At 52.5% G+C, this 23,025-nt stretch overlaps 1 long non-coding RNA gene across 1 annotated transcript in view; it reads right to left on the bottom strand.

Annotated features, from left to right (window-relative positions):
• LOC141994599 (uncharacterized) overlaps window positions 1-12,139 on the bottom strand; it is a 29,281-nt gene extending 17,142 nt beyond the window's left edge. Inside the window, exons 1-2 of the long non-coding RNA XR_012641182.1 lie at window positions 12,114-12,139; window positions 9,334-9,436 (exon numbers count right to left, since the gene is read on the bottom strand). This is a non-coding gene — a long non-coding RNA (uncharacterized LOC141994599). The remainder of the gene's footprint in view (window positions 1-9,333; window positions 9,437-12,113) is intronic.
• Between the last annotated feature and the right edge of the window lie 10,886 nt (window positions 12,140-23,025).

Below are 23,025 nucleotides of genomic sequence, written 5' to 3'. Positions count from 1 at the left end.
AACGTGTTTCCAAAGCCTCCTTCATTTAAAAAACCTCTTTCCTGAGCCCCATGTGAAGTGCTGCACAGACGTGACCCTTCCTCAGGAACCGGCTGCTAGTGGAAACGCGCAGGCGTAGTACCCCCTTCTGGCACTGGCAGCCCGGGTTGTCACCTCGTGTTCCTAGCACCACTGACCCGGACAGGGAGGCAGAAGTTGCCACGGTCAGGGAAGGATTCAGGTTCTCTTCCTGACGACAATAAGGTGCCAGCCCAGCCATGGGGACAACAGGCCATTCAAACTTCGGCCTGACCCATTAACCCTAGTTCTGTTAACGACCACTCCAGACTGAGGAGGAGTTAGGCCGCAGAAGGGGACAGAGTGTGGCATGCCCAGCGGAGAACTGGTTTTGCTTTGTGTTTCAGGGTTCGTTCAAACTTGAAACTCTGAATGAAACAAGGGAGTGATGGGAACCCACTCAGAGGAGATTTTCACTAACACCAGGGGGCTTCCACAGCTCCAGTTTCTAGCCTAGTTTCCAGACAAAGGCGTTTGGCTAGCAAAGTTTTACTTCCTAGGGGCTCTCCTCGTGAGAGCTCAAGTGTTTAGCTGAGGCTGGTTTTTAGTTCTATCCAAACTCATTCTCCCATCACACATGGGGATGAAATGGGGACGCCCCGGTAGCCAGTTCAGTTCAGCTGGCTTTCTGGAACCTTTGCAAGGGGCTGCCGGCGCAAAGCAACGAGAACGGGGCCAGAATCAGAATCTGCATCAGAACTGCGTTTCAAGGCAACAAAATCCACCCTCTGCTGTGCGCTCCTGTTTGATAGAGTTGCCAAAGAAATGTCACGTGAGTGTGTTACTATCCAGTGCAATAGGATTTAGTAGAAAATTCCTTCTTTTCAAATGAAATTGATTTTGTCTCCCCCCATAGTCCTGGTTTCAATAGACCAGCAGTTTGTTTAAAGTGCTTTCCTCATGACAGAAAATCTATGGGAAAGCAGCAGCGTGATTGACTATTCTGAAAGATTTTATCATCAGTTCTCACCCACTGCAAAAAGCAATTTATTTTTAGTGAGCTCTGGGAACTGAGCAGTAATATTTTAAAAAAATTCATTTTTTTTTTTGTCACAGAGCCTGTAGTTTTGTCACTAAGTTGTTGTTCTTTGCAGCCTATTTGTATTCCAGACAATACACTGCTGGGGATGATCCATGGATACAGGGCCTGGGTTTTAAAAGGTATAATTTTCTAACACTGTAACTTTAAACACAGTCAGGTAGTTAATGCAGAGCAAATGGCTCAGGCCCCAGCCCTGTAAACACGTACATCCATGGTTTAGCTTTACTCACACAAGGAGCCCCACTGAAGTCAAGGAACAACAGGCGGGATGCCGGAGCCAGGGAGATGAGAGTGTATTAATGAGGAGGAGGTGCAGGACAGACACGCGCACCCCCCTCAGAGGGTTATAGACACCAGGGATCACTTGGCCACATCTTGCAGGCAGGTGGAGCCAGCCAGCCAGAATCCTCTCTGCCCATCTCTCCTCTTTAGCTGAGCCATGAGCCAGCCGGTCCAGTTATCTGACTGTCAAGCTCTCAGGATTTTCCCACGGCTGGTAGAAGATTGTGGCTGTCTGCCTTTCCCGCCTCCCCACCGATTCCTTCATGGTGTGTTCAAAGTGACCGCAGTCTCTCAAACCTGGTGAAGGTTCCTGTCAGCCTGCCCACACCTCTTGCTCCAAGGGCTCATTGTTAATGCCCTGGGTGAAATACTCTGCATGCCTCGCTGTAACCAGCTGTAACATAGGTCCCCATCCAACGGGACTCAGCCATTTCTACCTGTGCTCCTGGTCCCCCCACAGGGTCCAAATGGGCAGGTATACCCTCAAGGGAAAAATACAATAAAAACTAGAGGGATTTTCATGGGCACCTAAAGGCTGAAATTCAAGCAAGTGAAATTCATCTCTGGGTGTTTTAAAAACTTTTTCTTCATTTGGGGCTGTGATTCCGAATGCGAGGCTGCCACTCTGACTAGTTGCCAGCTTGGATTCTCCCCCAGTGCTTGACTGCACTGCTGTAAAGAGAGAGAGATTTATAAAATATCTTCTCGGAGTGGAGATGTAACCCTTTGCATCTCATTAACAGATGATGCCCAAGCAGTTGGCAGATGGACCTGGTGTGGTTTAATTGCGCTGCTAATATGTCCTTTCCAACTATGAATCTCCACATTTACAAGCAAGCATGTTGGCCGGTACAGAAAGAATACAGCTGTGACATTCCATTCCATATTCCTTAGGAAAATATGCTTATGATATGAATATGACATAGCGGAGATGTACTTTATGCAAGATAGCTCATGGAAGATATCACTGGAAAGGTTCTGATTTACTGAATGTGATTATCCAGTTTGTATGCCTGTATCATTTCTGTATCTGAAGTTAGGAATATTAACTATGTGTCTGTATTTAAAATGTGCTACTTTGGGTGTCACCCCCAACCAGCCCTTCAGGTACAACAATGGAAAAGCCAGACAGGGCTAATAGGCCATTAGCAGAGACAAGACAAGAGGAAAGTGATCAGGAACAGTCAGCATGGATTCACCAAGGGAAAGTCATGACTGACTAATCTAATTGCCTTCTATGATGAGATAACTGGTTCTGTGGATGAAGGGAAAGCAGTGGACGAGTTATTCCTCGACTTTAGCAAATCTTTTGACACGGTCTCCCACAGTATTCTTGTCAGCAAGTTAAAGAAGTATGGGCTGGATGGATGCACTACAAGGTGGGTAGAAAGTTGGCTAGATTGTCGGGCTCAACGGGTAGTGATCAATGGCTCCATGTCTAGTTGGCAGCCGGTATCTAGCGGAGTGCCCCAAGGATCGGTCCTGGGGCTGGTTTTGTTCAATATCTTCATTAATGATCTGGAGGATGGTGTCGATTGCACTCTCAGCAAGTTTGCGGATGACACTAAACTGGGAGGAGTGGTAGATACGCTGGAGGGTAGGGATAGGATACAGAGGGACCTAGACAAATTGGAGGATTGGGCCAAAAGAAATCTGATGAGGTTCAACAAGGACAAGTGCAGAGTCCTGCACTTAGGACGGAAGAATCCAATGCACCGCTACAGACTAGGGACCGAATGGCTAGGCAGCAGTTCTGCAGAGAAGGACCTAGGGGTGACAGTGGACGAGAAGCTGGATATGAGTCAACAGTGTGCCCTTGTTGCCAAGAAGGCCAATGGCATTTTGGGGTGTATAAGTAGGGGCATTGCCAGCAGATCGAGGGATGTGATCGTTCCCCTCTATTCGACATTGGTGAGGCCTCATCTGGAGTACTGTGTCCAGTTTTGGGCCCCACACTACAAGAAGGATGTGAAGAAATTGGAGAGAGTCCAGCGAAGGGCAACAAAAATGATTAGGGGACTGGAACACATGAGTTATGAGGAGAGGCTGAGGGAACTGGGATTGTTTAGTCTACGGAAGAGAAGAATGAGGGGGCATTTGATAGCTGCTTTTAACTACCTGAAAGGTGGATCCAAAGAGGATGGATCTAGACTATTCTCAGTGGTAGAAGAGGACAGGACAAGGAGTAATGGTCTCAAGTTGCAGTGGGGGAGGTTTAGGTTGGATATTAGGAAAAACTTTTTCACTAGGAGGGTGGTGAAACACTGGAATGCGTTACCTAGGGAGGTGGTGGAATCCCCTTCCTTAGAAGTTTTTAAGGTCATGCTTGACAAAGCCCTGGCTGGGATGATTTAGTTGGGATTGGTCCTGCTCTGGGCAGGGGGTTGGACTAGATGGCCTCCAGAGGTCCCTTCCAACTCTGTTATTCTATGATTCAATGGACTGTGAAAGCGCTTAGCCTTCCTGTGGACGCTGGAGACAGCCCACGAGCAATGGCTGCCACAGTCCTGCAGAGACATGGGTCCGAGTCACCTGGGGCTGGATACCTCTCCTCCCCTTTTGGAATGCCAGTGGTTTTCCACTAGAAGACAAAGGGTTCCCTGCCTTACACAAGAGCTATATAAGGCAGGAGAGTGACATCATCATGGTTCTCCTCTGTCTCCCCACTCGAAGAGACACAGAAAAAGACCTGGAAGCAAGAACTGACCAGGGCGGGAGAAGGGTTGAGCCCAAGCTGGAAGGGCATCTAGCTTGTGAGTCTCAAGAGGGAGACCAGCGTAGCTGCCTTTCAAGACTTTCTGTAATCTGCCTGCAACAATATCTAGGGTGAGACATACTGCTTGTTACCAATTTCTTTGGTGAAACTAGCTTCATTTGCATGTTTGGTTTCATTTGCTCAGTAATCTGGTTTGTTCTGTTTGATTCCCCTTTTACCACTTAACATCTGCCTTTTCTAGTTAATAAAGTTTGTTTTGTTTATAATGTAACCCAGTTTCTGTCATTTCTAACTGGGGTTGGGGGTGTGTGTGAGAAGTTGTGCATACCTTCCCCCACACTGAGGGAGGAGGCGAATTTCATAATATACCTTTGGGTCTGCACTCCAAGAGGGGGGGACACCTGAGTGCTGGAGCAAGTCCCCCTGAATCTGAGTCTTCCCAGAGCTGATCTGCAGCTGGGTGTGGCCCTGCCTGTGTGTGTGTGTTAGAGGAGGTTTTACTAGCCTGGCTCAGCAAGACAGGTAAAAGGGGCCCATGCTGGCAGAACAGGTAGACTGAGTGGTATCTCAGATGGCTTCCTAAGGGGAATAACCCATCACAATGGCCTCTGCAGCATGCTGCAGCTAGAGGAAACCCAGATTTTAAAACTGTACCTTCCCATCCATTAATTCAGTGCAGGAAACCAAAAACGATCGCAGCTGCTGTTTATTCAGGCTGTACAGCCAGCCTCAGGTTTAGAAGCACATATTCTGTAAAAGATTTATGGCAAGGGATAATAGCTTGTTTCCATGTACTTATGGAACTAACTTCTTACTTCATCTTTGGCCCAAAGACCTGGAATAGCAGTAGTGTCACCAAAAGAGTACTTCCGAATAAAATACTTGATCTCACACTTTTTTAACATTTCAGAAGAATCTATTTTAGGGAGGTAAAATTTTCCTCGAGCCTGTTTTCAGTGAGCAGGGTATTAAGAGAGAAATCTGTGCAACGAGGTTTTGTTTTGTTTTGACAATAATGAACAGCACTTGCTGAACAATGATATTGGCTGTACGTAAGGCTACACACACATACTGATGCAGCATATATGCTAACATGAACTTCGTAAGCAAAAAAGATCATAGAATTTCATTGAATTGGTTAAATGATGAAAAATGATATTTGTGAATAATTAATTAAAGAAAAATGCCAAAATTCATCAGATAATTTATCTGAAAATAATTTGACCCACTTTAGTGCTGAATAAACACTCAGGGCCTGATTCAAATTCACTCTCAGGCCCTTTTACACGGCTCTGGCTTTGCACTCCCACTTAAGGCCCCTTTACACTGCAGGAGCCTTAGTGTAGATGAGAATCAGGCCCTTGGATCTCCATTTCGGGAGCACAGAATACATATCGCAAGTGTTTAAGGCAACAGTCTCTTCTTCACGAAGAATGTAACTGCTGGGCCAAAAACTGAAGTGTGTTCTCCATGTTTCCTACTCTGTACATTTCCATGGAAGAAGAAAAAGATACATCTTGCTAACAAGCTTTTTAGCTGTGCATAAATCATAGAATCATAGGACTGGAAGGGACCTCGAGAGGTCATCTAGCCCAGTCCCCTGCAGGACTAAGTATTCTCGAGTCCATCCCTGACAGGTGTTTGTCTAACCTGCTCTTAAAAATCTCCAATGATGGAGATTCCACAACCTCCCTAGGCAATTTATTCCAGGGTTTAACCACCCTGACAGGAAGTTTTTCCTCATGTCCAACCTAAACCTCCCTTGATGCAATTTAAGCCCATTGCTTCTTGTTCTGTCCTCAGAGGTTAAGGAGAACAGTTTTTCTCCCTCCTCCTTGCAACAACCTTTTATGGACTTGAAAACTGTTATCATGTCCCCTCTCAGTCTTCTCTTTTCCAGACTAACCAAACCCAATTTTTTCAATCTTCCCTCAGAGGTCATGTTTTCCAAACCTTTCGTCATTTTTGTTGCTCTTCTCTGGACTTTCTCCAATTTGTCCACATCTTTCCTGAAACGTGGCACCCAGAACTAGACACAAGACTCCAGCTGAGGCCTCATCAGTGTTGCTTAGTATTGTTAATAATACTATTGGGAGGAGGAGTGCTAAGAAAGCAGCCCCTTATTTTTGAAATACCGTGTTGGCTACCCTAGCTCCCAGGGCCACGCCATGGCCCAAAGGGCTAATGCCGTCCTTCGGTGCATTAAACAGAGGAATCTTGAGTCGGGTAGGGAGTTCTGTGACCTCTGTATCTGGCACTGGGATACCGCCTCCAGCTCTGGTGCCCACAAGTTAAGTAGGATGGTGGTGGATTGGAGAGGGTTCAGAGAAGAGCCCTGAGGCCGATTAAAGGATTGGAAAAACCTGCCTTACAGTGAGAGACTCAAAGAGCTCAGGTGACAGCATATCAGCCAGGAGGCATGAGGATTTGGGAATCTGTCTGCACAGTTTAGTAATTCAGTGTGAGATTATGAACTTTCTGCTCATATCAATACCAAACTGCCAACTCCATTGTGAACGTGGGGGCAAACTGCCCTCTCTGTTGGGCTGTTACCTTCATATCAGACTGAAATGCCAAGGCGTCGTGATGCCAGGCTGGCAAAAGAGGGTAATTAACTTGGTTGGCCTGCTATTCAAATACAAACATCCTCCTACACAATAGACTAGCTCCTAACCAGAGGTCACCTGGCAGGGGAGGGGTCACCTGGCAATGAAGTCACCTGGTAGAGGTTTGGGATCACCTGAGGCTGATCCAGGAGTCACCTGATGGAGGGACTGGGAGGTTATAAAGGGCAGGGCCTGAGCTTCAGCCATCTTTACCAGCTCATGAAGAGGGAAGCTGCTGCAGAAGCCTGGTGAGGCAGGGGAGCCCCCGCCTACCTGAACCCAGGTAGTCTCCCAAGGGACGGGTGAGCTGAGGGAGGGGCATTGTGTTTGGGGGCAGGGGCTTTTCTCTATGATCCGCACTTGGTGAATTACAGCGATACTCAGACCTCAGGGGTTCAGGAGCCAAATCAGTGATCAGCATTACCCCAAAGAGCCACAGGAGAGTGACCTCATTGTGTCATTCACTATAGCGCTGGAGATTCACATGGAAATATTCCATTGCTATTTATTATTCTCACAGCAAAATGACTGCCCAAGTCGTAGTATTTTACCTACAGTTGGTTAAGAACGCAGGAAAAGCCTCCTGATGGTTAAAATCCTGGGCTGCAAGGAGCTGCAGAAGACACATTAAATAGCCACTTGGGCTTGCGGGCCTCGGACAACCCCGGGTGCATGACGCTGCGTGCAGGTCATGTTACAATCTTGTGCAAAGCGTCTGCGTGCTAAGGGTTCCTCCCTCCCTTGCAGATCCCTGGAGAAGTAACCCGGCGGGCTCGCGCCTGGCGGGGAGATCTGGGAAAGGGGTGACAGACGAAGGGTCCGTTCCTGGGAAAGGTGCCCAGGAGGAGCCAGGGCTGCAGCAGCCTGAGGCCCAGGGACGCTGAAAGCGCATGGGGGTTCGGGGTCTGGATCCCCTTGCAGCGATCTGGGGACCAGGTCCGTGATGAGGGCTCAGGGGTGATTGGATCATAGCCTGCCGGGGGGACTAGATATGTGATCCCAGAGAGCTCGTCAGCCTAGCGGACAAAGGCGCAGTGAGGCCCCGTGGCTGGAAGTTGAGGTTCGACCATTCAGACTAGACACAAGGGGCACGTTTGTAGCAGTGAGGGTAACTGAGCGAGGGGGAGGGGGTGGATTCTCCGTCCCAGGCAGAAGGGGAAGGTGCTTTATCAGTAGCAGAGCATCCGTTGTCCAGCTGTCCGTGCTGACGGGCCGGCGTTTCGCCCCAGGCTAGGCCAATGTGGGGCGGGGTAGGCGGCAGGCCTACGTTACCCACCTAAAGCTAGTTTGAACTCTGGGGATGGAAAGCGTTGCGAAAGTGCTAAGAATGATTGTTATAGCCCCAAATATACGAACTTCCTTCACCAAAAAGCAATCGCGTCAGCTGGCTGCCAGCTGGAGCGCCTTCCTGACAAACCAGGGAAACACAGCAAGGGGGGGAAGTTTCACACATAATCCCGAGGAGTCTTAATATAGCCAGTCCCCCATGAGTGATGTCACTGTCTGCAGCGCCAGAGCTGAGGGGCCCTTGCTATCCTCGCAGATTTCCTGCAGGGTTCCTTGCACGCGTCAGTCCATAGTGCGAGCAAAGCCGCGCACACAGTTTCGTGGCCAGGTAGCGACAGCTATTACAGAAATCCCCCCGGGGCCGTAGTGCTCCAGGGAATGGTATGGGGTACCGCTGTGAGGCCCACGCACAGCCACGGCCTGCCCTGTCTCAGATCCTGGGGCGTGGTAACTCCAGGGAAATGCTTATGCCTTAATGATGACCACCGTCCAAACCTGGGAACGGTCTGGCATTGGAGTTCCTCTCCAGCCCCGTTGTGCCAGCAGCGAGTGCCAGCTCCCGCTGACCTCCCTGCAAATTGGGGGGCTTGACACCAGGCAGGACTGAGCCCTTGGCCCCCGTCTGGGACCTTCCAGGGGAGCGATTCTGACAGGAAACGTAAACACTCAAGCCAGGTGCTGTGAGCGCACCCCAAAAACTACATCGTTATTGGGGTCCAAGCCCTGAGATTCTTACTCCGATGCAGGAGGGGCGGGAATCTCCACAGCTGTGCCATAGTCAGCTCACTCCCAGATCCCCCCTCCACACAATGGGGGTTTTGCTTGCGGAAGGACTGCAGGGTCAGGCCCTGTACACTTTGTCCCTCTCCTGCGTCTTTGCTTTTGCAAATTAGCAGCTGGGCTGGTTTCCACTCCAGCGCAACAAGGGAGTAAGGGGCTGACGCTGTAGCCCAGACAGTTACAGGGCTGGGATTTCATACAGTTTTTGTACGTTTCTGCGACATGGGATGACACCAAAAGAGAAAAGCCTCCTCAGGGAGCAAGAGCGTAGCGTTCCTGAGCTTGGGCTGTTGTTTCCTGCCTGCAAGGTACGGTCAGACGGGCGGGGTGGGGGGGGGGGGGTTCTGATCTTCACGTCAGTGGGGCAGAATAAACTACCTGAGGCACTGAACACCTCATTCCCTTCGCCAGCCCCTTACCATGGTCCAGGGGCGGATTCCAGGGAGGAAGTCAATGCAGACATGTTACCACAACAGAGGTTCCAGGCATTTGCCAAATGTCAAAGTAGCAGCAATCAGGGAGATGCATTTGTGTGCCGGGCAGCTGCATGAAATGTAACTTACCTTCTTTTGGAGGGTTGAGTCAAACCTGTAGCTCAGGCCAAGGCCATCAAGCTGCCAGTGAATCTGGGCTGGGGTTCAAGTGAAACTGCTCCAGCTCGAAACCCTGTGAAATGCGGCAATTTCAGAGGAGTTTTGCTTTCAGCGTTTGGTTCCATTTGATGCAAGCAAGACTCCAGGTAGAAGCCATGGGGTAGGGAGCTAGGAGGAGAATGGACGTGAAACAAGACCGGGAAGTAGATTTGTGCAAACCCCTGCAAACTCAAACTGCTGCGCAGTGCAAAGTTAGCTTATTTCAGACCCACCAATGGCAATAGGCACCAGCTTGGGCTCTGGAGACCTGAGCTAAATTCCCAGTAGTGCCACAGATTCCTGGTGTGACCTTGGCAAAGTCATTTAATCTCTGTCCCTCTGCTCCCCCTCTTTAAAATGGAGGTAATATAATAACGCGCCTTTTCTCCCATCCTTTGTCTGTCTCGTCTGTTTCATTCTGAGCTGTTCAGGAATGAAGAAACCAGTAACAGGACTCCCAGCCAGTAACTGCATGTCGGGCAAACCAATCTCGCCAATAACAAATGTTTGCTGAGAAGCGAGGAATAAATGCAGCATATCATGGATGCATTAAAAAGCCAGACTGAAGCTATCAACAGCGCATTTATCGCCTGGGAGAAAACCAGCAAGGTTTAGAAATATTCACGTTGCCTCATAGAGAGCTGAGAATAGCCTTCTCCCCCTCTGGCGAGGCCGGCCTCAGCCGTGTCTCAGAAAAATTAACAGGCTCAGACTGAAATTAGACACTGGTGATTGTCAAACGAAGATGTCAACGGGTTTAATTCTGCCACCTGGTGGCTAGCGGATATAACGCTTTAGGAAACCGGGCAGCCAGGCAGTAAGAGGAAATACTGTGCACCTGCTTCTCTGTTCGGTGTCAGAAGAGGTATCATCAGGGCTCTGCTCTGGTCTCTCGGGCTTGAAGCATTTAGCAGACACATACTAGCTGGAGGTCTAGACGTACTGGCCAGAAGAAGATACCAAACATGAGGGCACTGCGCTGGGGGCAGGGCCCTGCTGAGAAGTCAAGCCAGCCCGTCCCCCCGAGCTGTGAGGAAGAAGGAGAGAGCTGAGATTTCTATCCAGGCTGCTCTCATGGGTCCTGCGCGAGAGCTGTGCACCAGATCCTCGGGTGGTGTAAAGGGGCATGGACCTCAGTGGAGCTACGCTGACTTACACCAGCTGAGGATCCACCCTCCGTCTCTTACACCAAGCCCCGGCTAGTCATTGACGGACAGGCTCGAAGCTCTGTGCCCTACTCTGCTAATAGAAGGTGGAGCTTTCCGTCCCTTCTTATCTCCCCAGAGTCTGCTGTGTGTGTGTTGGGGGGGAGGGGGTCTCTGCTATTCTACCCCTCCCCCAGCCTGGCAACGGCATGGGGGGGGGGGTCTGCAGTGCTCTCCACCTCCTGTGCAGCGTCAGCGTGATGCCAATGTGATTCCTGACAGGTATTTGTGCACCCTTCCAGGAACACGCTCCTGGCTGCTGGGCACCTGCCCACTGAGGCCAAATGGTCTTTGCAGCTGATCAGGTTCCTAGGGCAGCCCCATGTCTCCGGGAAAGATCTGCTTTTCCAGGATAGCGGGCCCATCATCGGATTCTCCCCTGCTCCGTTCTGTGCGTGCTGCAGGGATGCTACGGGAAAGCAGGATTAATCCTGTAGCCGTGAAATTCCCTGATGGATTCTGTTTTTGCAAGGTGCGGGGGCTGTGGCACTGGAAGTGGGGCACTCTGCTTGCTAAACAGCAGCTGTGTGCAGACAGATAACTTCATCGGGACTCTCGTTTCTTTGCGAAGCAATTTGAGTGCAGTGGGGTGGTGGAGAGGAGCATTTAATCCTTCTGGGCATCCACACAGCGGCCGCCGTTTGTATAATCTGACCCGCTTGCCTAAGCAGCTACTGGAGATCTTCTTAGTTTATAACAATAAAACATTTGCCAGCCTCTTCTGAACTGGAAATCCACCTGACCAGTGTAACTGATGGAAACCTGGCCCCTCTGCAGCGCCTCGGATTGTTGGAGCTATTTATAGGCCTGTCCTCTAGTAGGACTCATTTCACACATTAAAATCCAAACTCTGCACTTATCACACTTCTTCAAACAATCGCTTATTAATCCAAAGGTCTGTGGGATTTTTGCTCCCTCTTATGCCTGCTGGGAAGAAGAGGGGCAAAATCCATTTCTCCCTGGTACCATGTATTAATTACTCACCAAGAGCCAGATATGAAACTCTTAAATAATTACCAATGGGTAAGAATTAAAGGAATAGTGCCCACAAATTCCAAGCTGGTGAATCTCTTCCTGGGTGAGCAAAAGGAACAATCCCTGGTTCACATTATTTCCAGAGGGTTGTTCCTGTGACACTGAAATCTTACAAAAGTGGGTCCCAAAGGTTAGGTGCCTCGCTGCATCTTTAGGCCCCTAAAGTCTTTTGAAAATCTGGCCCAGGCTGAGCTGCCTTCAGCTGCCCAACTCCCACTAACCCTAATGGGAATTGAGCAGCCAAATCTCTTAGGGGGCTTTGAAAACCTCACCCCTAAATTCCTATTTAAATGAGAGCGGCTAGATGTCAGGTGATCGGCCTGGCCCTGGCAATGTAAAAGCTTAAATATGGATTACAATGACTAATTTTATGCACCCAAGTTTAAAACAGTTGGCCCTGGTGTTTCCCATAATAACATACTAGTCCCAGAATGAGTCTCTATCAAAACAAGTTATTTCTTAGTCCCTTACCTGGCTCTCACACGGCAGCAGAACCCGAAATGTGCCGAGTGGTGTCAAGTCCTAGAGGAAGAGACGGTCACTGCCCCCGTGCAGCATCAGGTCTGTTAGTGGCCACGTGGCATTGCACTGACTCCCTAGGAACGCAGGGGCCGGGCCAGCGGGTCCCAGGCAGAATCAGCGTCTCAGGTCTCGTGTTCAGGTATCTCCCAGAGAGGGACCTTTTCAGTTTTGCCTTTTCACCCTCCCTCATTTGGGAGCATTCTGTGCAGAGCCACCCAAAGCCTGGACCTTTCGCACTCCCTGGAGGTGGTGCTCAACATGGGGGCAAACACGCCCCAGTTCTTCATGGTGTCTCTTCCCAGCCCAGAGCCCAGAGCCTGGATGTAGGGAGTCATCAGCGAGGTCCCTAAGATCACAACAGCTGCAGGTCATTTTTAAGTTTATTTTTATTATTGCTGTTTGGAACGGCCTTCAGAGGCCTCCTATGGATGAGAGGATTTGCACACACAGGATGGCTGCATTTCATCAAGGGGCAGACTAGGACAACCCTTAAATCCCTGATTTCTGCTTTTATTTTTGGATGATTCTGAAGCCCACTAGAAGCTGGAGAGACCATGTTACTCACTGGCACCCAGATTCCCCGTTCTGTAGCTGGGACAGGCCCAGCTTTCGAGTGTCCTTCATCCTGTCCTGCAAGCTTTGTGTTGTGTGTTCCCAACCCTGCCCAAGGTGCTGTGGGCCTGCCTCCCTTCCCGAGCAGCCTGTTACCGGGACCTAGATCAGGAGAACTCAGTGTCTTACAGTGTTGGATCAGGAGCGGCTGAGTGATGACTCTGAGTGCCAGATGTAATGGATTAATCCTTGGCCACGAGTGTGAAAGGAAACAGCCCAGCAACTAGGAAGCAAAGTCACTTCCCTAGTGAGAGAGTTGTCACAGAAATGGCCTCGCTGAAATACTGCATCGGAGGAGGCATTCTGACATTTGTATAATCTTATCTCCCAGCCCGGCTTCTCAGTGGCCCCTGCATTTACTGTAATAATTGACAGAGAGGCCCTCCGGCTGGCATCTGGGATCCTCACATGCTAAAACTAACATCCACTTATCAGCAATCACAACAGACAGCTCCACTGGCCCATCTGTGCTCAACCAGCCATCCACAGGCAAGGGAGAGGAGACAAGACCATGTCAGCATAGACCCATCCAGCAGAAGCATAGCTGGGAGGGTGGGCCTTGCTCCAGGCTCTGAGCGCTACAAACGTTCAGGCTCTGATTAACTCCAAGGGATCAAGGGCTGGAGCCTAGGATGCCCTCGCCCTCCCCCCACCCGAGAATACCCAGCCTCTTGGCCTCCAGCTCTTCCAGCTAGGGGCAGGCAGTGGGATCTGGCCGTGAGACTTTCTTTGGGAGATGGTTGAAGAGCTGGGGATCCAAATGTAACCGGAGATTGGACACCGCTTTGCCAAAGATGCTCCTATTCTCCTCGTAATCCCCATCAGTTCCTCTGGCGGCTCCCCGCTTTAGACAAGCATCGCCTCTGTCTCCTCCAGCATCAGCCAGCTCATCCCCATCCCGGTCCCTGTCCCAGCTCTGCACTGGGCCAGCAAGGAAGCAGCACCACCTGGATGCGATGAAAAGCGGCAGTGGACCTAAGCGCCCTTATTACATCCTGATAACGCTGCACCCTGAATGCCTCCCCACCCCAGCCCAGTGCAAACCTGGCCAGCAACTACCTAACGCCAGAAGGGGACCAATCTGCTACTGAGCTGAGGCCTTCTGGAGTCACCAGGCTGCTCCTCCCAGCCAGGTGAGCGCACTCTGACCATTGCTCACTCAGCAGCTCTGTAATGACAGGGTGTGACGCAGCAGGGAGGGGGGAGCGTTGACCTGGGAATGTGGCAGGGGAGTTTCACTGGGGATGGGATACCTGAGAGCCTGTAACTGAGCGGGGTCACTCTGACCAGTGACCTGGGGAAGTTCGGGGCCCCCTCTCCGGGACAGCGCATCCGCTATCAGGTTGGCACTTCCCTTCACGTGGACCACGTCCATGTCGTAACCCTGCAGGAGCAGGCTCCATCTCAGGAGCTTGGCGTTGGCTCCTTTCATCTGGTGCAGCCAGGTCAGGGGAGAGTGGTCGGTGTACACGGTGAAGTGTCGCCCGAAGAGATAGGGCTCTAGTTTCTTGAGGGCCCGCACCACGGCCAGGCACTCCTTCTCGATGGCCGCGTAGTGTTGCTCCCGGGGTAGCAACTTCTTGCTCAGGTACACGATGGGGTGTCTCTCCCCCTTTCCATCCTCCTGCATTAACACCGCCCCCAGTCCCGTGTCTGAGGCGTCGGTGAACACCATAAGGGGCTTGTCAAAGTCTGGGTTTGCCAGAACTGGGCCACTGACCAGAGCCTCCTTCAGCGCCCGGAAAGCCTCCTGGCACTACTCGGTCCAGACCACCTTGTCTGGCTTCCCCTTCTTGCATAGCTCAGTGATGGGGGTGGCGATGGCGTTAAAGTGGGGCACAAATCTTCGGTAGTATCCTGCCATCCCAATAAAGGCTTGGACCGGCTTTTTGGTGTGGGGAGCGGGCCAGTCTCTGATCACCTCCACCTTGGCTGGTTCCGGCTTTAGGCGGCCGCTCCCCACCCGATGGCCCAGGTAAGATACTTCAGCCATCCCCACCTTGCATTTCTCAGATTTTACAGTCAGCCCAGCCCCCTGGAGTCGGTCCAGCACTTGTCTAACCTGGGACACATGGTCCTCCCAGGTCTGGCTAAAGACACAGATCTCATCAATATACGCCACGGCAAAACTCTCCATCCCCCTCAGTAGCTGATCCACCAGGCGCTGGAAGGTGGCCGGCGCTCCCTTGAGGCCAAAAGGCAGGGTCAGGAACTCACAGAGCCCCAGAGGGGTGATAAAGGCCGATTTCAGCCGGGCATCTGCATCCAGCGGCACTTGCCAGTAGCCCTTTGTAAGGTCCATGGTGGTAAGGTACTGAGCTCCTCCCAGCTTGTCTAGGAGCTCGTCCAGCCTGGGCATGGGGTAGGCATCAGATACAGTGATGGCATTGAGCTTCCGATAGTCCACACAGAACCAGATCGACCCGTCCTTTTTGGGGACCAGCACCACCGGCGAGGCCCAAGGGCTGGCAGATGGCTGGATTACCCCCAAGCCAGCATGTCCCGGACCTCTCTTTCCAGGTCCTGAGCAGTTTCCCCTGTGACTCGGAAGGGGGAGCATCTTATCGGCGGGTGCGACCCTGTCTGCACCCGGTGGACAGTCAGTTTAGTGTGTCCAGACTGGTTGGAAAACAGCTGTCGGTACGGATGCAGCACCCCCCTGACCTCAGCTTGCTGGGCAGGGGTGAGCTGATCCGAGAGGGGAATTGTTTCCAGGGGGGAACCAGCTCTGGTCCCAGGGAACAGATCTACTAAAGGGTCATCTCCCTGCTCCTCCCACTGTCCACACACGGCCAAACACCACATTCCCCCTGGCATAATATGGCTTCATCATATTCACACGGTACACCTGGCGGTGGTGGGCCCAGTTCGACAGCTCCACCACATAGTTTACCTCATTGAGCTGCTTGACAACCTTGAAAGGGCCCTCCCAGGCGGCCTGTAGTTTGTTCTTTCTTGTGGGGATGAGAACCATCACCTGATCCCCGGTGGCGTAGGCACGGGCCCGCGCCGTGCGGTCATACCAGACCTTCTGCTTCCTCTGGGCTCTGGCCAGATTCTCCCTGGCCAGGCCCATGAGTTCAGCCAGTCTCTCTCGGAAGATCAGGACATGCTCCACCACTGACTCTCCATCGGGAGTGGCCTTCCCCTCCCACTCGTCTCTCATCAGGTCCAGGGGGCCCCTCACCCTCCTTCCATATAACAGTTCAAAAGGCAAAAATCCAGTAGACTCCTGGGGCACCTCCCTGTACGCGAACAGCAGGTGAGGTAAGTACTTGTCCCAATCCTGCGGGTGCCGGTTCATAAAGGTTTTCAGCATCATCTTTAGCTTCCCATTGAACCTCTCCACCAGCCCATTGGACTGGGGGTGATACGCTGAGGCCCAGTCGTGCCGGACCCCACATTTCTCCCACAAGCACCGGAGCAGGGCCGACATGAAGTTGGAGCCTTGGTCTGTCAAGACTTCCCTGGGGAACCCCACTCGGCTGAAAATGGTCAGGAGCGCATCTGCCACGGTGTCTGCTTCAATGGAAGCTAAGGGCACTGCCTCGGGGTAGTGGGTGGCAAAATCTACCACCACCAGAATGTATTTCTTCCCCGACCAGGTCGTCTTGCTGAGAGGCCCCACGATGTCCATGGCCACCTTTTGGAAAGGCTCCTCTATGATGGGCAAAGGTCTCAAAGCCGCTTTCCCCTTGTCCCGGGCCTTCCCCACCCTCTGACAGGGGTCACAGGATCGGCAGTACTGCCGGACGGTGGTAAAGACCCCGGGCCAGTAAAAGTTCTGTAGCAACCTCTGCCGGGTGCGCCGGATTCCCTGGTGCCCTGCGAGGGGGATGTCATGGGCCAGGGACAGGAGCTTGCGGCGATACTTCTGGGGGACCACCAGCTGCCTCCTGATCCCACAGGACTCCCCTTCCCCTGGGGGAGCCCATTCTCGGTACAGGAACCCCTTCTCCCACAGGAACCTCTCCTGGCAGCCTCTCCTCATGGTCCGTCCCACACTGAGGTTGGCCAGGTCCCTGAGCTTCCGCAAGGAGGGATCTTTCCGCAACTCGGCCTGAAACTCAGCGGCCGGGGAAGGGATGGGGCCCTGTTCCCCCTCACTGGCCAGGTCTGAGGCCTCCGCCTCTCTGAGCCGTGCCCCTCGGCGCTCCCTCCCCACCAGAGTAGGGTCCTGCACCTCTGGTGTGGCACCCTCCCCAAGATCAGGGCGCAGTGCCCCTCACCGGCTCTGGCTACGGGTCACAACCAGGGCGGTCTGGGGTTGCTTGGCCAGTCCTCTAGGTCCTCCCCATCAAAACCTCAGTGGGCAAATGGGGGTGGACCCCCACGACCTTGGGGCCCTCCTTGGCCTCCCATTTCAGGTGTACCCTTGCCACGGGCACCTTAAATGGGCTCCCGCCCACCCCCGTCAGGGTCAGGTAGGTGTTGGGCACCACCCGATCTGGGGCCACCACCTCGGGGTGGGCCAGCGTCACCTCCGCGCCCGTATCCCAGTATCCACTGACCTTCCTCCCATCCACCTCCAGGGGAACAAGGCACTCTCTCCGGAGGGACAGCCCCGCGCCCACCCCGTAAACCAAGTACCCTGAGTCCAGAGCCTCCAGCCCTCTGGCGGAGCTGGCCAGGGGTACTCTCCCCTCCTGAGCAGGTGGTAAGCTGGTAGCCCCCGTTGCCTGGGCCGTCTGCTCCTCATCCATCTGGGTCCCTACCCAGTTAACCCTGGGTGGGTTGGGTCTGCTCAGTCTGTCCCTGAGCCTGGGGCACTGGGTCCGTACGTGGCCTCTCTGGCCACAGTGATAGCAGCTCAGCTCACGTTGGTCCCCTCGAGCAGGTCGGATGGTCCTGACGCCAGGCGTTCCCCTTGGGAGGGGGTTCTCCCTATTTCCCCACTGGGAGGCCCCATGGTGACTCTCTCTCTGCATCGGGGGGGGGGGGGGGGACTGTTCTTTTGGGACTCCTCCCGGCTACCCCCTGACCGACTGTTCACAAACTCGTCGGCCAGCTGCCCTGCATGCTGGGGGTTCGCGAGCTTTTTGTCCACCAGCCACAGCCTCCGGTCGGAAGGGCACTGTTCATACAGTTGCTCCAGTACGATCAGGTCCAGCAGGTCCTCTTTAGCCTGGGCCGCAGCTGTCCACTTGTGGGCACATCCCTGCATCCTGTTGACCAGTTGTAGGTAGGTGACCTCGGGTGTTTTACGCTGACTCCGGAACCTCCTCCGGTACATCTCGGGGGTCAGCCCAAACTCACGGAGCAGGGCCTGTTTGAACAGTTCATAGTCCCCTGCCTCCGGCCCTGTCATCCGGCTGTACACCTCCATGGCTTTGGGGTCCAGTAAGGGGGTGAGAAACTGGAGTCTGTCTGCAGGGTCAACCCTGTGCATCTCACAGGCATTGTCAAAGGCCGACAGGAAGCTATCTATGTCCTCCCCCTCCTTCCGCTGGGCCAGGACGCACTTATCAAAGCTCCTTGCAGTCTTGGGTCCCCCCTCACGCACTGCAGCTGGCGCCCCACTGCTCCTCAGCCTGGCCAGCTCCAGCTCATGCTGACGTTGCTTCTCCTTCTCGTCCAGCTCACTTTGCCGCAACTTCTCCTCATGCTGATGCTGCTTTTCATGATCCTCCAGCTCCCTCATTTTCATCTCCCTCTCCCATTCCAGCCGCCTCCGCTCCAGGGACGGGGAGCTCCGCTGGGAGGATCCCCTGCTGGCTGCCGGGGTCAGGGTGCCCTCGGTATTCGCTGGGCTTCCCCCAACCCCTCCCCCAGGCCTAGGTAGGAAGGGTCTCGGGATGTCCTCGGCAGCAGTCTGACCCCTCCCAGCCTGGTCAGGCCCCAGGGCCCATGCTGTGTCCACCGGGCGGCTTCCCTCAGGGGCAGGGATCGGGTCATCCAAGCGATCCCTCTCCTCCAACTGGGCAATCAGCTGTTCCTTGGTGGACCTCCCGATGCGCAGCCCCCTCTGCCTGCACAGCTCCACCAGGTTGCTCTTAAGGCGTTTAGCGTCCATCTCCCTGCTGGCCACTCGCAGGCCGCGCAGCTTTCCACGGTTTCCAGGAAGAACCCCTCGGGTGCCAGTCCTTCTTGAGGTCACCGCCTCTTTGCCAGGGTCGAGCTGCAGACTCCTCCGCCCCTGGGACCACTCGCTGCAATCCCCCGGGGGACCCTGTTACTGCAAAAGTCCTTCTCTCTGGTCACACACTCCCAGGGATTAACCGCCCCCTGAAACCGTCTCTCTCTGAATCTTCAGCATGCCTGGTCCCCGTCAATCCTGCTTCGTTTTACTGCTCCCCAGTCACTTACTGCAGGAAGCGCCGTTCACGGGGTGCAGTGCATCCCACCGCTACCACCAGTTGTGACGGAGTGTGGGGGAGTCCAGGCCCTGCACCCCTCTTCCTGGGATTCACTGAGACTCTCAGCCAGCCAGTAAAATGGAAGGTTTATTGGACAACAGGAACACAGTCCAAAACAGAGCTTGTGGGTACAACCAGGACCCCTCAGTCAAGTCCTTCTGGGGGAGCAGGGAGCTTAGACCCCAGCCCTGGGGTTCCCTGCGTTCCTCCACCCAGCCCCAAACTGAAACTAAACCCCCCCAGCAGGCTCCTTCCTGCAGCCTCTGTCCACATTCCCGGGCGGAGGTGTTACCTCCCCCTCCCGCTCCTGGCTCCAGGGATGGGGTCTACTCCCCCAGAAGGACTTGACTGAGGGGTCCTGGTTGTTCCCACAAGCTCTGTTTGAGACTGTGTTCCTATTGTCCAATAAACCTTCCGTTTTACTGGCTGGCTGAGAGTCACAGTGAATCCCAGGAAGAGGGGTGCAGGGCCTGGACTCCCCCACACTCCGTGACACAGGGTTCAACGACAAAGCCCTCATCACAACTCTAACCTACTGGCAGAGGTGTGGGGCCTGAACTGGTGGGGCAGCATGGGAAGATTTGGCTGGAGGGTGTCAGTCTCCAAGTCTGGTAGTCACGTGCCTTTCACTAAATTCACACTGGGGAGATAAAGAAATACATTCATTTCAGGAGCCAAACCTTCAGCCAGTGCGGAGAGGGAGTCAGCGTGGGAACAATGTGCCCGCGTGTCCCTGCGTTGACCTGCAGATTAGGCAGTTGTGCAGGCAGTCAGGTCGCTGTTCACATGCAGTCTCCATGTTCTGGGTTCAGATACAGGTGCCACTTGCCAGCGTGTGTCCAGGCTTCAGCGTCAACTTGTTACAGATTTGGATCTAGCTGTTGAAGAGCGGCGAGGAAAATGTTTGAAAACACTTGTGCAATTGGCTGATTTGGTTGGAAGTGAGTTTGTGGTGATCTTCATTGCCACATTTAACACAGAAAAGAACCTTTCCCCCTTCTCGCTTCTCTTTCTTCTAACGTAAAGAGACAGTATTTAAGGAACAGGAGCCAATTGATGCTCTGAAGAATGGAGAAGAACATAGCTCATGCCCCATAGAGGGAATTGAACAAATTAAATGCCTAGGACTCGGAAAATGCTACTTTCTGGGCCTTTGAGAGCACAAGCCACAATGGCAGGGTGGGGTTTTTTACCCTAGTGTGCAGCCTTCAGAGTCTGCTGATGCCAAGGAAATGATAAAGGGAGGAGCACAGATGGGAGAGCTGGCACTGCCTGAGGGACACGAAGGGAAGGAAATGTCATGGGATGAGACCCCTCTGTAACTCGCCCATTGGTCCTGCTGTTCGTTAATCTCAGACCCTAAACCACTGTTCCCCCATAAACACCCTGCCTGTAACTAACACAGAGCTTCCATACCCCATGTAGCTGCATTAACCCCTCAGAAGGACAATCCCACGGAAAGGCACTTCCTAGCAGAACTGCTGAGCTGTATTACCCTGGCAATACGTCAGCCCTACTAGGTCACTCCGTAACAGCACTTCCTATCCAGATGATGCTAGTGGGATAATTATTAATGTCCACATTTAATACATAAGAAGAAATGCACCAGCAGAGCAAACTATGGCTCCCAGTGTGAGAACTATGCATGATCCAGCCCTAGTTCTCACCATCCGTCTGGAAACACGTGCACAGAGCCAACTGGGCAGCACGCCAGCCACACGCTGTGCTAATATAAATAAGAGTCTCGGATACAACAGCTTGTCTGTCCGGCTGTGAACAGGCTGCTGCCCGTCCTGCTGCCCCCTCGCTGCAGTCTGCACTGAAGAGCTCTGCCCTTTGCTTTCACATATATTATGCAAAATGCAGATATTGCGATCGCTACATTAATCACTGCATGTGAGTCGACGTCTCCATCCTGCCTTCAAGTCTCCCAAGCACACACTCCACCCCCCAGGGCAGAGCTGACCTGGTGTCTTTCTAGGTTTGCTTGTGCCATCTGGAGATGGTTTCATGACCCCTGGTAACATCAGGTGTGCAGGGTCCCCCAGAGTCACAGTGAAGCAGGAATCCACATTAATGTCAGTGGTGCTCAGGAGACAGAGTCTGCCTCTGCCAGCTTCTGAACTGTCCAGAGTGTTTGAAAATTTTGGCATGATGCCATTTGCCTGGTCTCGCCATGCACCTGTCCAGGAACCTGCCACAGGGATCAGGGTTGTGCACCATGGGGTAGTCCCTCTTCTGGTAGTGGGCTCATTAGGGTGCATAGACTGGGCATTTGGGGCCCACCAGTGGCTCCTGCACACTTCAGGAATCCCAGGTTTTTAAATCCCTTGGTTAGCTCTGCCCCTCTGGCCCATTGAATGTATCTGGAGTTAGCTCGCAGAGCAGAGCAAGCATGGCCACACTGCGCTGTCATGCCCTCGGTTCAGTGACAACAATTCAATTCCCTAGTACAGACACAGCCTCGCTGTTTTATTTAGCGCCTTCACAAGTGTCACATTTAACACTTCATCACGGCTTTAATTATTTGTTTACTTGTTCTTCACCAGTGCAATGCCGCATTCGTTCAAGGGGAGGACAGAAAGTCGCACAGTCACTCTCCTAAAACTACAGTTTAAAAAAGTATTTAACGCTGCATTTAGTCTTTCCTCTTTCACCTCAGCTGAGAGCCTGCTTAGAGGTGGGACTCAGGATAAAGGAACCTCGCCAGCACCCCTCTGAGTTCAGAGAGCACCTGCAGCGACATTATGGGGACCACACACAGGTACCAGGCTTGTTCAGTTCTGCATCCCAATGGGTAAGGCAGGAGCCACTTTTGCCTTTTGCTTGGAGGCCCATGCAAATATTGTTATGCCCCTGTAATGATAGCTCTGGAACAAGTGTGACCTGCTGTCATTCATCCCAATGGAGCATTAAACCTGAACCCTAACAAGGGCAAGCGTGTGACTGGGTTAAGTTGAACGGATATTCCACAGGAAAAGGTTTAGATTTAAGCATGCAAACAATTGCACCAGAATCTGTGACAGGGTCCTGGTACTAGAGGTGCAGATGCGTTAGAAATGTTAGTGGATAGATGAGATCGATAGAAGGCTACAGTTGGGTGGTCCATGAGAGGGGCATGCTGGGAAAGGCTTCTGTATAAAGGATAAGCCCACATGGAAGAGTTCACTGGTACCCAGGCAGGCAGGCACAGAAGACATGGCCAGAGATCTGGAGGAAGGATGTGCTAAGGGTTTTGCTGAGGAAGCTTGCAATGATTCAGCCAGTTATGCACTTTAGTTTACTTTGATGATCTGTTTTTTGTAACAACCATCCAGGTGTCTTGGGGATGCCTAGAGTTTTCCATCATCCTGTTGCTAGGAAGATTAAAATAAAAGATAAGGCCTGTGGAATTATAAAAAATAGTTTGACTTTAAACTACCCGCTGAATAAATGCATCTGTTAAGTTATTAATACTCATCTGACCGTGCTTTAAAAGTCCCATGGATTTTCCGGCAGGTGTTCTGAAAATTTTCCACCGATTCTGGGACAAACGTTCCCATGGCTTCCCAGTGGCTCTAGTCATGATCTTACCAGAAAGCAGGCCGCTCCAGAGAGAGTGCCAATGGAAGAACATTTCCAGAAGATAATGGCCTCCTGCTGCTAGATAAATGCCTTGGCTTTCTTTCTGATTTTATGGAAATGAGATGCTGAAGCAAAGCTGAGATGTTTATTTTCTAAGCAAGAGTCACTGGTCCTGTAGCAAAGGCCTGTTAGCTGGTTTGTTGCTCCCACAGCAAATGGTGTCTTGCTTGTTTGCTCAGTGGGTGGTGCAGGGCAGTGACAGTAGCTCATGCTGTGTGAAATTCACCCAGTGCAAAGTGCCCCAGCAGAGACAGGTCACGTCTGCCATA

This window comes from Natator depressus, chromosome 10 (assembly GCF_965152275.1).
Source record: "Natator depressus isolate rNatDep1 chromosome 10, rNatDep2.hap1, whole genome shotgun sequence".
NCBI lineage: Eukaryota > Metazoa > Chordata > Testudines > Cheloniidae > Natator > Natator depressus.
This window is presented reverse-complemented; position numbering and strand designations above follow the sequence as displayed.